The following is a 12,487-nucleotide window of genomic DNA, read 5'->3' as shown; positions in this document are numbered from 1 at the left end:
GAGAGACAGAGACAGAGAGAAATGTCTTCCTTCTGTTGGTTCACCCTCCAGATGGCCAATCCGAAGCCAGGAGCCAGACACTTCCTCTTGGTCTCCCATGCAGGTACAGGGCCCAAGCACTTGGGCCATCCTCCACTGCACTCCAGGGCCACAGCAGAGAGCTGGACTGGAAGAGGAGCAACTGGGACAGAACCAGTGCCACAACCGGGACTAGAACCCATGGTGCCAACGCCGCAGGTGGAGGATTAGCCAAGTGAGCCACGGCGCTGGCAAAGTATTGAGTTTTATGTGAATATGTTTGAAAATTTTATATAGTTAAGAAGAGATCTTATTTAGCTTTTTTAATGTTATAGTGTGCTAAAGAACTAGTTATTTAACTTGATCACAAAGTTAAGGGGTGCATCATAAATAGAATGGCAAGGAAAAAAGATAATGGTAAAAAATGAGTGGAACAAAAATTAAATTAGTGCTGTCTTATAATGAAGGAAAGGATTGACAACTACAGAAATCAATGGGTGCTCAGTTACAAATTTATTACATGAGGAGATATAACAATCAGAACTCACAATTTTGAAAACACACCTTCTTTCCCACCATGTCTTTTGTGGAGAGTGGGAAGCGTTCGGCACTGCACCACAGTCGCCTTGGCACCCCGGTGCCCTTTGCGGCTCCACATACCCTGCCTTCTCTCAAGGGGACAGTAGGGGTGAAGGCAAAGTCGACGACCAGGAGGGATGCAACCAAGTGGCCCGCGACTTGAGAGAGTTCTCAGCTGGACCATCTTTGGAGTGCAAGAGAGGTTCTCTGTTCCCACCAGATGGAGATGGGTCACCGGTGCTGCCAGAGAAGCTCAATGCATCTTCTTGGCTGCTGTGGGAAGCCAAACCCCATCTCAGCAGTGGCCAGTTCAGGTCCTTTCTATTCTGTGTTCACTGCTGTTCGCCATCCTCCTTGCCTTTCTGCTCGCCATCGTCTACCTGGCCGTTAAAGAGTTGCATGCTGAGAATTTGAAAAATGAAGATGGTGTAGACGCTGGGCTGTTAGGGTTCTGGATGCTGCTTATAATATCCCTAACTGCTGGATTCTCCTGTTGCAGCTTTTCTTGGACAGTGACTTATTTGATTCTTTTGAACCAGGAATGTTTCCTCCTACTCCTCTTTCACCTGCCAGGTTCAAGAAACGGACTGGACACTCTTTCCACATGGGCGACAGCATGGCAATTTTGAATGGCATTGTGGCTACTCTTACTGTAGCATGGTGCCTCATGTATATCCATGCTGGAGCAATACTCTTGGCAAAATGTAGTCTAAATTGTTTCATAATAACAGGAAAGAACATCATTGCCTACTCAGAAGACTGAGAAGCCTAATGTTCATTATATGGTTCATCTGTGTGTCATCACACACTAAATAGTCATGCAATGAAAAAAAATAAACTAGAAAACCTCAATACAAGAAATGTATGAACTCAATGAAGAGAAGGCAGATCAATCTTAGTATAATGAGGCTTGGAGCTAAAATTAACATTTCTTTACAAGAAAATGTTGGTGCATATGATCTTTCTTCTTTTGCACGTTACCTATCAGACGTCTGCTTTTGAGGATGTATTTGTTAAAATCATTCACAATCATTCTAAGGAGTCACTGATTATTTTTGCCTAGTTGCTGAATTATTTTATCTACTGTCTATGAATAATGATGCTTCTTTAATTACTTTCTGAGCTACAAGTATTCCAAATCATTACCTCTGCGATTCTTTAGATTGCCTTAAGGGTGAAACTAAAGAGCTGCTAGAGAGTTCATTTAAGATGTAGCACAAATATCCCATAGTAAAATTTCTTCAGTTACTTAAGATAAGAAAAAAATTCAATTGTCATTTCATTTGTAAATGAATCCAACACATTGAAAAGTTATATATAATTGAAACTGATTGCTAAGAGTATGCTAACACATTTTACACAGATCCATTTAATTTTCATGTGCCACAAGAATATGCTCCTTTAAGCAGTAATGTTTTAGACAGGACATCAAGAACACAAATAAGATTTCTGTGCAAATCAATTATTTGACACATTAGATAATAAAATAACTTTTTGCAACTGGGAAGTAGATTTTATATACTCTCATCTTTGTCCCCAAATGGATGGTAGAAACAGAGTGATGCTTGATTCATGTCTGCTACTTACTCATTAGCAAGATGAGCAAGAGGAGCAGCTGGGACTAGAACCAGCACCCACATGGGATGCCAGCATTTCAGGCCAGGGATTTAACCTGCTGCACCACAGTGTCAGCCCCAAAGTCCTGGTTCTTTATTCTGACCCTTCTGACCCTCCATTTTCTCATCTGTAAATTGGTGATATATCTGGAGGGCTTATGATGAAGAAAAAGGTGATGCTTGTAATGCCTTTCAGTACCACTTCTGAGACGCATGAAAGGTGATCGGGACTATCCTCCTGCCCCAATTCCAGGGCAGACAACTGACTCAACTCATTAAAATCTTCCAAAGATGTATGAGGATGACTTCAAAATGTTCTTGGAAAATGTATACTCTGAACATTTTGTGCATGGATTTCAAAAACGTTTGCACAAAATGAATTTCTCTTATAGCTCTATTTCCCACAAGGTTTTTGAAGTACCCCTGACAGCCTCCAATATCGCCAGCTAAGTGAGCAACCTGCCCTGTCAGCTCCCTTCCTCCTGTGCAGAGCTTCTCTGCTGCCACAGGATCTGCCCAGCCCCTTCCATGCAAGTCAGCTGTGGAGAGACCCTTGACAGAACCCCTTCATCACAAGGGCTTCCCAGCAGCACTCCCTCCCCAGCCTCTCCCAGCCTAACCCATGCCTCCCTCCTTCCTGATCCCCAGACTCCTGTCAAGCTTCAGGTCTCTCTGCCCAAGCAGCTTAAGAGGCAAGGTGTCAGCCCTCTGCATCAGGCTTGGGAGGAAGGCGGAAGAAGCAAAAGGCAGGAATGGTGGTGGGTGGGGATCAGGCTGGCCAGTTGGCTGTCCTGGGCCTATAGGACTGATAGGCTGTGAAGGGCAGTGTATCAGGCCCTGGAGCCTCTGTCCTGGGGCTCGGCCTGGTCCTGGGTGAGCAGGGCTGGGGAATGGGGAGTGAATGGTTTAGGGGCACTTACTCCAGGGGATGTGGAGCACACAGCAGGTCACATGATGAGGGATGGGGGAGACTGAGTCACTCTATGGCTGTGTAGGATGTGGGACTTGGAAGAGCATTCAGGGTTCCAGGAAGTGGGTGGACTCAGCTCTGAGGCAGGGCCACAACCACACATCCTATTTCAAAGGGACAGCCAGGAGAAGTACACAGCCACAGCCGCCGTGGGACAGACAGGTGGAGCTGAGGACCCATGTAGGAGGATGCTGGCAAGAAGCTGGCCAGAGCAGAAACAGCAGCATGGATGCGGGTTTGAAGTGATGGGAGCCAAAGAAGGAGACTGGCAGTAGGATGAGAAAAGGCAGTGAGGGCACGGGGAGGGCTCGGGCAGGGGAGGGTTGAACCTGGGAGGGACTGGAAACAGGAACCCAGAGAGGGGGCTGCGGGAAGAACGCAAATAATGGGCAGCATGTATGGAGGCGGGATCCCGGGAATGGCCGGAGCTGGGATCCCAGTAGGGATGGTGGGATGACGGCAGCGCTGAGAACCGGTCTCCCTCATGGAGGGGTCGCGGGGGCCGGAAGGAGCGTGGGATTCCATTTTCCTGCGGTGGGCGTTCTCCCCTCTCCATCTCTGAGACCCCCTCCCAGACTGCCCTTCAGGACTGCCTATGGCGTCCAGTTCCCATCTCCGAGGTGGGCTCTCAGACAGCAGAGAGCCTAGGATGCTCTTGGCGACAGGAGCCCAGCTTGAGGCGCGCCCCCAGGGGGCCGAGGGAGGCGGGATCTGACTGGCTCCGCGGATGGCCGCCCCTAGCTGGCCACAGGGGCAAGCGCCTCCAGGCGGCTCCCTGGCCAGTCCCGTGGTTGAGAACCCCGGCGGCGGCGACTCCTGGAGGGCCTTGGTGCCCAGCCAGGGGAGCTTTGTGCCCACTAGACTGCCTTCCACCCCGGTCCCACCTGCCTCTCTTGCACCACTTCAACGTGACGCTAGGCGCACATATTCCCTCTCCCACTCCGCCCCAGGCCTCTTATCTCTGACGCCAGTGACCCTGGCTTTCTCCCACGAAAGGTAGAAACGGGAGCAAATCGAGACTTGACTGTCAGATGTGTGTGACCCTGTTATTCTCCCGTGGCCCATTCCCCCTTTTCTGACCCGCACCGCATCACACGTCTCATTTGTACCTCAGGATCACTCGGAGCATCCGCCTTCCCCACTCACCAGTCTGCGGCTCCTCCATTTCGGGGCACTCTCATCAGCCTGCCCCTGGCCTTCCCAGCCTTTGGTCATTTTTTTTTTTTTCTGATCTACGGCCATCCAGGACCTACCCATGCCCGTCTAAATATCATCTCAAGTCTCAGTCTCTCCACCCCATTACTTTCCATGGTCAGCTCTGGGAAGGCTCCCTGGACTAGGAACGCCCCTATCACTGGACCCCTCAGGTTCCCTCTTCTGCACCCCAGCGTATCCATTCCAGGTTTCATCCTTATCCTTCACTGCCCAAATCAGACCTCAGATTGCGAGAATTACAACAGGGAGGGCACCCTGCTAGGTCTCATCACCCCTCCAGCTCAGGGCACAGACACCTTTGCAAATCAAAGCCCTTGACAAACTTCATTTATGCAGGACTGGAGTGCGGAGGTCAGGGACTCTGCCACTTATCTCTGACCCTTCTGGTCCAGATTTTGCCATGTTTTAAGTACCACACATGGAGATTTCACATCTTTGAGCCCCTGAGGAGCCCTTATGCTCCTGTTCCCTGCAGTCTGCCCAGATTGTGCACCTACCCTTACCCACTTTCCAGATGTTTTACTTTCAACTCTGGTCACCTCTCTGAGTAATGACGTGAATTTGTCATTTTTAAATTAAATATTGCAAACAGCCTATAATATCAAACATTATTTAAGCAGATTATGGTGTGCCAACACCATGTGATTGTTGAAAGTCATCAATATGTTTATCTATGAAACTCAAAAACAACACTACTAGTCGAACAATAGCCTATACCTGGTTCGGTTGTGTGAGTGCAACCTGTTGAAATCCCTGCTTAGTATATACTAAGTTGATCTTCAGTATATGAAGGTAATTGAAAATGAAACGTGATGAAGGGCGGGATGGGAGAGGAAGTGGGTGAGGGGAGGGCCATGGGAGGGAGGGAGGGAGGGGGGAAGCCACAACAATACAAAAGATGCATTTTATATTCTACTTAATACTATTGGTTGAACTCTGTAATTAATACACAATTACTCTTAGGTGTTTAATCAATGCTATAACTAGTACTCAAATAGTATTTTACACTTTGTGTTTCTGTGTGGGAGCAAAATGTGGAAATCTTTACTTAATATACGCTAAATTGATCTTCTGTATATAAAGATAATTGAAAATTAATCGTGATGTGAAAGGGAAGGGGGGAGGGAGTGGGAGAGGGGAGCGTTGTGGATGGGAGGGAAGATACGGGGGGGAGGAGGCTATTGTGGTCCATAAGCTGTACTTTGGAAATTTATGCTCATTAAAAAAAAAAAAGTAATCAAAAGAATAGGTTAAATGGGGAAAGGCCAGAAACAAAGCAGAACTTACTTCCTTATTGGCAGTGCCCTTCCTGGATGCTGGAATTCAGATTTGTTTTTTATTATTGATCCTTTTCAGTATTTCTTTTTTTCAAAGTGAATTTTTTTAGAATAAAGTAAAAAAATCCCATCAGGGTGGCATGTGCCAATGCCATCTCTCTATTCCAAGTGATCAATTTCAGTTCACAATTGATCATAATGAAAGGACTAAGAGTCAAAGGGAGCACATAAACAAGTCTAGTATCTGCTAACACCAACCGATAGAATAAATAAAGGGGAGAGTGATCCAACATGGGAAGTGAGATACTCAGCAGACTCATAGAATGGCGGATGTCCTAAATAGCACTCTGGCCTCAGAATCAGCCCTAAAGGCACTCGGATCTGGCTGAAAAGCCCATGAGAGTATTTCAGGCATGGAAAGCCAAGACACTCTGGCAAAAAGATCTCTGTGAGTGAGATCCCAGTGGAAAGAACAGGTCTTCAAAGAGGGAGGTGCCTTTCTCTGAAGGGAGGAGAGAACCTCCACTTTGACTATGACCTTGTCTAAACAAGATAAGAGTCGGAGAACTCAAGGGGCTTCCATAGCCTTGGAAACTCATAACTGGTGCATAGGGAGATTACTGATGCCATAGACAGGAGTGTCAATTTGTAAAGTCAACAACAGGAGTCACTGTGCACTTACTCCTCATGTAGGATCTCTGTCCTTAACGTGCTGTACACTGAGGCTTAATGCTATAACGAGTACTCAAACAGTATATTTCACTTTGTGTTTCTATGGGGGTGCAAACGATTGAAATCTTTACTTAATGTACACTAAACTGATCTTCTGTAAAAAAAAAAAAAATTATCAATTCCCAACTTGACTCTCACTGGGATTAAACATGACAATAGGTCTGATCTGATTTCATCATCATTTAAAAAAAATCATCTATTATTTTTCACTTTATGTTTCTGTGTGGGAGCAAACTGTTGAAATACTTAAGGTATACTAAGCTGATCTTCTGTATATTAAGATAATCAAAAATGAATCTTGATGTGAATGGAAGGGGAGAGGGAGTGGGAAAGGGGAGGGTTGTGGGTGGGAGGGACGGTATGGGGGGGAAGCCATTGTAACACATGAGTCGTACTTTGGAAATTTATATTCATTAAATAAAAGATAAAAAAAATTATCATTCACTAATTTGATAAAATCACAAGTATTATGACTTTTAGCTCTTTTCCTACCCAAATATTTTTACACATGTTTTATCTTGTATTTTAATAAATTGTTTATTTATTTGAGAGATAGAATAGAGCAGAAATACCAAGGAGAGAGATCACTTTTACCCACTGGTTCACTTCCCAAATGCCTGAAATGAAAGGGCTAGGCTGGGTGGAAGTCAAAGCAAGGAACTCACTCTAGGTCTCCCACGTGAGTGGCAGAGACCCATCACCTGCCACATCTCAGGGTCTGCATTCCCAGGAAGCTGGAGGTAAGTATTCAACACAGGCACTCTGATATGAGATGGACACATGCTGATTACTAGGCCAAATTTCAATCCACCTGATCTATTGATAGCTCTCAAAAACAATTATAGATGACTATATGTATTCCATGAAATATATTATTTTCTTCTGAAATATTTTGTTCTTTTGTGCAATGTAATGTTAACACAAAGAAGGCAGGTTAAATGCAGCTTATAGATGTAATTCTAAAAATATGATGCTTCCTTTCCTCCCTAGCAACCTCCCCCCTTCACTCTCCCTTCCCTTAACTCTCCCCTTCCTTCCTTCCTTCTTCCTTCCTTCCTTCTCCTTTTCAGTATCTGAGATAACAATTTTAAGTAACATTACCATCAATGAGGTAAATGTCCCACTCAATAGATAAACAAGTTAAAGAAAAAAAAACCCTAGTAAAGTGGTGATATAGGCAAGGGCTATAAATAATAATAAAATAGAAAGATGATTATTTCATCCATGTACAGTAATTTTAAATAATCACAGATCAACAAAAGATCTTTATGTATGTATTATATTTTAAAACATTGTTTTGACAAAGATATAAAAACTGTGACAAAATGAATGTAACAATACTGATACTCACAGGGATTTCCTTTTTTATTTTTTAAATTTTAGCCTCAACATATAAAAGGGAATTTGGGTAATGATATGGCTCCACCATTTCTTTTTTTCCAATGAAATATTACAAACAAGTATCATGTCAAATATTCCTGTAGGCAAATAGATTATGGTATATCAACACTATGTGACTGACAAAAGTTACCCAAAAAATAGACTAAGAGTTGGAAATACCAGAAACAAAGCAGAACCTACTTCACTATGGTGGGGGTTTTTAGTATTTCCCTTTTATCCAAAATGAATACCTTTTTAAAAAGAGTAAATGTAAAAAAATCACCCAAGGTTCTACTAGCTTGATAAAAGCATAATTATTATAGTTTGCCACTTTACTTATCCAGATATTTTTACATGAGAATAATCATAATGTACCTACAATATGTTTCTAGTTTTTTTTTTTTTTTTAAAGTTTAGTTATTTGAAGGGCACTCTCACTCACTGGTACACTTACCCAAATGCCTACAATGACCAGGTTCAGCAAAATCCAGGAACCAAAATCTCAATTCAGGTCTCATATGGGTGTCAGGGATCTAATTATTTGAGTTATTACCTATTGCTTCCCAGGATCTTCACTAGCAGGAAGTTGGAGGTGAGCATTGAACTGAGGCATTCTGATATGAGATGATACAAGATGCAGGCATTATACCCACTACACCAAACACCACTCCATGTCATATAGTGATAGTTTTCAAAAGCTTAATTTTGAGGCTGGCACTGTGGCATAGTGGGTAAAACCACCGCCTGCATTACCGGAAGCCCATATAGGCACCAGTTCAAGTCCCGGCTGCTCCACTTCTGATCCAGCTCTCTGCTATGGCCTGGAAAAGCAGTAGAAGATGTCCCAAGTCCTTGGACACCTGCACCCATGTAGGAGACCAGGAAGAAGCTCTGTCTCCTGGCTTCGGATCCGCACAGCTCTGGCCACTGTGGCCAACTGGAGAGTGAACCAGCAGATGGAAGACCTCTCTCTGTGCCTCTCTTTCTCACTGTGTAACTCTGTCTTTCAAATAAATAAATAATTTTTTAAAAAAAAGCTTAATTTTGATGACTGTGTGATAGTCCATTAAATAGATTTACTGTAATTGCTTAATTATGGCTTCTTAAGTTGTGTTTGCTTTTTTTATTAGACAGTCATTACACAAGCAATTATTTATGTATTTATTCATTCATTCATTCATTTATCAAAATTTTATTTAAGGAATAAAGACTTCATGCATTCCATATATACTAATTTAGGAATATAGTCATTCTTCCCACCCTGCCCTCCTCCCGCACATACTGCCACCCTTCTTCCTCTTCCCTCTCCCATCCCCATTCTATCATTTACAAAGATCTATTTTCAACAAGCATTTATTATCTATGTGATTCTACTAGGTGCTAGAGACCATTTTATGCACTTTGATACAGCTCCTGGAGTTATAGTAAAGCCACAAATTCCAATGCATGCAGTTTTCACCATTATCGATGTTCCTCCCTTAAGAGTCACAATTGTTGAGTCAAAAAAATTGTGAAAATAAAAAGTTTCTTTCCAGGAGATAGAGCTGTGGTGCAGCAGATTGAGCTGCCACCTGCAATGCTGGTCTCCCATATGGGAATGCCAGTTCAAGTCCTAGCTGCACTGTTTCTGATCCAGCTCACTGAGGATGCAACCTGGAAAGTAGCAGAGGGTGGCACAAGTGCCTAGGCCTCTACTTCCCTCATGGGTGACCCAGATGGAATTCCAGGCTGCTGGGTTTGGCTTGTCTCATCCCTGACCATTGTGGCCCTTTGGGGAAGGAAACAGTGGATAGAAGACTCTGTTATATTTCTGTATTTTCCTCCCTGTCACTCTGCCTTTAAAAAAAAATAAATATCTTAAAATTTTCTCTTCAGTGATGAACAATATTAAATTCATTGAATGAGGGCCGGCGCCGCGGCTCACTAGGCTAATCCTCCGCCTAGCGGCGCCGGCACACCGGGTTCTAGTCCCGGTCGGGGCGCCGGATTCTGTCCCGGTTGCCCCTCTTCCAGGCCAGCCCTCTGCTGTGGCTAGGGAGTGCAGTGGAGGATGGCCCAGGTGCTTGGGCCCTGCACCCCATGGGAGACCAGGAAAAGCACCTGGCTCCTGGCTCCTGCCATCGGATCAGCGCGGTGCACCGGCCGCAGCGCGCTGGCCGCGGCGGCCATTGGAGGGTGAACCAACGGCAAAGGAAGACCTTTCTCTCTGTCTCTCTCTCTCACTGTCCACTCTGCCTGTCAAAAAAAAAAAAAAAAATTCATTGAATGAAACAATAAAGATATTTGAAATTATTGGAGTTGATGGAATCACATTTCATCACTTACTACCCCCTCATGTTTGGAAGACTTTACTAGCTGGCTTATCATCAGTCTCTTAACTTTTACTTCTGTCTAATTCTTGATTTTAAAAAATGTGTTTGGAAGGTGGAAATAGAGGTCTCCCATTCACTGGTTCACTCCCCAAATGCCATAATAGCAAAGGCTGGGTTAGGCTGAAACCAGAAGCCTAGAGCTCTACCTGGATCTCCCACATGAGTGGTAAGAATCAAAGCACTGTAATCAACACCTTTTGTCTTCCAGGGTACATGTTAGCAGGAGGCTGGAATCAGAACCAGAGCCAACATGTGAACCAGGCATTCCAATGTGGGATACAGGCATCACAAGAGGCAGCATCTTAACTGCTGCACCAAACACTTATGGATCTCCATGATTGTTGATGGCTTGGTATGCAAGAGTTTATGGCATACTTTCAATTAATGGAGATTTTTGTGTACCCTTTCCTATAAGGCAACTCAGTATCAAAGGGTTAAATTATTTCACTCTTACTATTACAAAGAAACAGCATTTATTCATGCAGCACATTTAATTAGTAACATTGTATTAGGTACAACTTTAGTTAATGAATGCTACACAAACACTAACATTGCAGGATACAACTGCCCATAGTGATTAATATTGGACAGGGTTTCAGATACTATTTTACTAGTAAATCATATGGGAACAATAACTTCCTCCCATACTTCTTCACTGTTTATTGTGTGATCTTTCCTGCTAAGCACAGATCATAGGACACTAGCATTATGGTCTATGCCAAATAATTTAGAGATTTTCCTGATGGGAATCTGAATCTGCCAACATGTTTTACCTCAATGGAAGTTGGTTCCGTAGTAGCTTGTGCCAAAATCTAAATATATTATGGAGGGAGAGTTAGTAGCCAGAATTAAGTAACTAGCATTATGTAAATCCCCAACATGGAGAACACAAGCTGATTTACATTAGTTTTTCTTAAAGTCAGGAGGCAACTCAAGGCAGGGGATAGCTGAGGCATGATGAATGAGGGAGGAACAAAACTAGTGAACCACATCATGAATAAATCTTTAAAAAATGAAAGCAATTTCTTGCATTTGGGTTCACAGCCAACCCAGAGCACCCATGGAAGATCTCATCCATAAATCAAGGTGAAATAAAGACCTGCCAAAAAATATATGTGTAGACCAATGGAACAGAATAGAAATTCCAGAAATCAATTGATGCATATACAACCAACTTATCTTTGACAAAGTAGCTAAAATCAACCTCTGGAGCAAGGACAATCTCTTTAGCAAACAGTGCTGGGAAAACTGGGTCTCTGCATTGTGAAGTTTGAAGCAAGACTCCTTCCTTAGACTTTACAAAAAAATCCACTCAAAATTTGTCAAATACCTAAAGTTATGACCTGATACCATCAAACTACTAGAGAGTTTGGTGGAACTCTGCAAGACATTGGCATAAGCAAAGACGTATTGGGGAAAAAAAGAAACACAGGCAATCAGAGCCAAAAATGACAAAGGGGATTGCATCAAACTGAGAAGCTTCTGTACTGCAAAAAATTTTTTAAAAAAGGAGTCACCAAAATGAAGAGGCAACCTACAGAATGGGAGAAAATATTTTCAAGCTGTGAAACTAATAAAGGATTGATATCCAGAAACTATAAAGAGCTCAGGATCTCAACAACATCAAAGCAGACAATACAGTTTAGAAATGAGCAAAAGACTTGAACAAGCATTTTTCAAGAGAGGAAATTCAAATGGCCAACAGCACATGAAAAAATACTTAGATTCAGTAGCTATTAGAAATTCAAATCAAAACCACAATGAGATTTCACCTGACCACTGTTAGAATGGTTCTCATAAGAAATAAACAAACAGGGCCAGCACTGTGATGTAGCTGGCAAACCCATTATCTGAAGTGCAGCATCCCATGTAGGCACCATTATGAGTCCTGGATACTCCAATTCTGATTTTTCAACATCAGAACAGCCTTACAAATAATACTTAAGGATGTATTACATACAGAGAGAACAGAAATCAGCATCATGAAAGAAGGTGAAGACGGAAAACCCCCTAGCAAAAGAATAGTGGTAGGTCCAGCATGGTGGCATAGTAGGTGAAGCCACAGTCTGCAGTGCTGCCTTACCATATGGTCATCAGTTCATGCCCTGAGTGCTCAACTTCTGACTCAGCTCCTTGCTCATGTTCCTGGGAAGGCAACAAAAGAGGGTTCAAGTTCTCAGGCCCCTGCCATCATGTGGAAAACCTGGAATAAGCTCCTGATTCCTGGTTACAGCATGGCCCACCCATTCAGGGAGTGAACCCGTGGATGGAAAATCTCTCTCTCTCTCCCTCCTTCTCTGTCCTTCTCTCTGTATCTCTGCATTTCAA

General features: G+C 43.4%; 1 pseudogene; it reads left to right on the top strand.

The window, feature by feature from the left end:
* The first annotated feature begins 595 nt into the window (after positions 1-595).
* On the top strand, positions 596-1,360 carry LOC149119267 (ADP-ribosylation factor-like protein 6-interacting protein 6; annotated as a pseudogene).
* Positions 1,361-12,487: the final 11,127 nt, after the last annotated feature.

Source organism: Oryctolagus cuniculus, chromosome Y (assembly GCF_051225735.1).
Source record: "Oryctolagus cuniculus isolate XC-2025 breed Fujian yellow rabbit chromosome Y, ASM5122573v1, whole genome shotgun sequence".
NCBI lineage: Eukaryota > Metazoa > Chordata > Mammalia > Lagomorpha > Leporidae > Oryctolagus > Oryctolagus cuniculus.
This window is presented reverse-complemented; position numbering and strand designations above follow the sequence as displayed.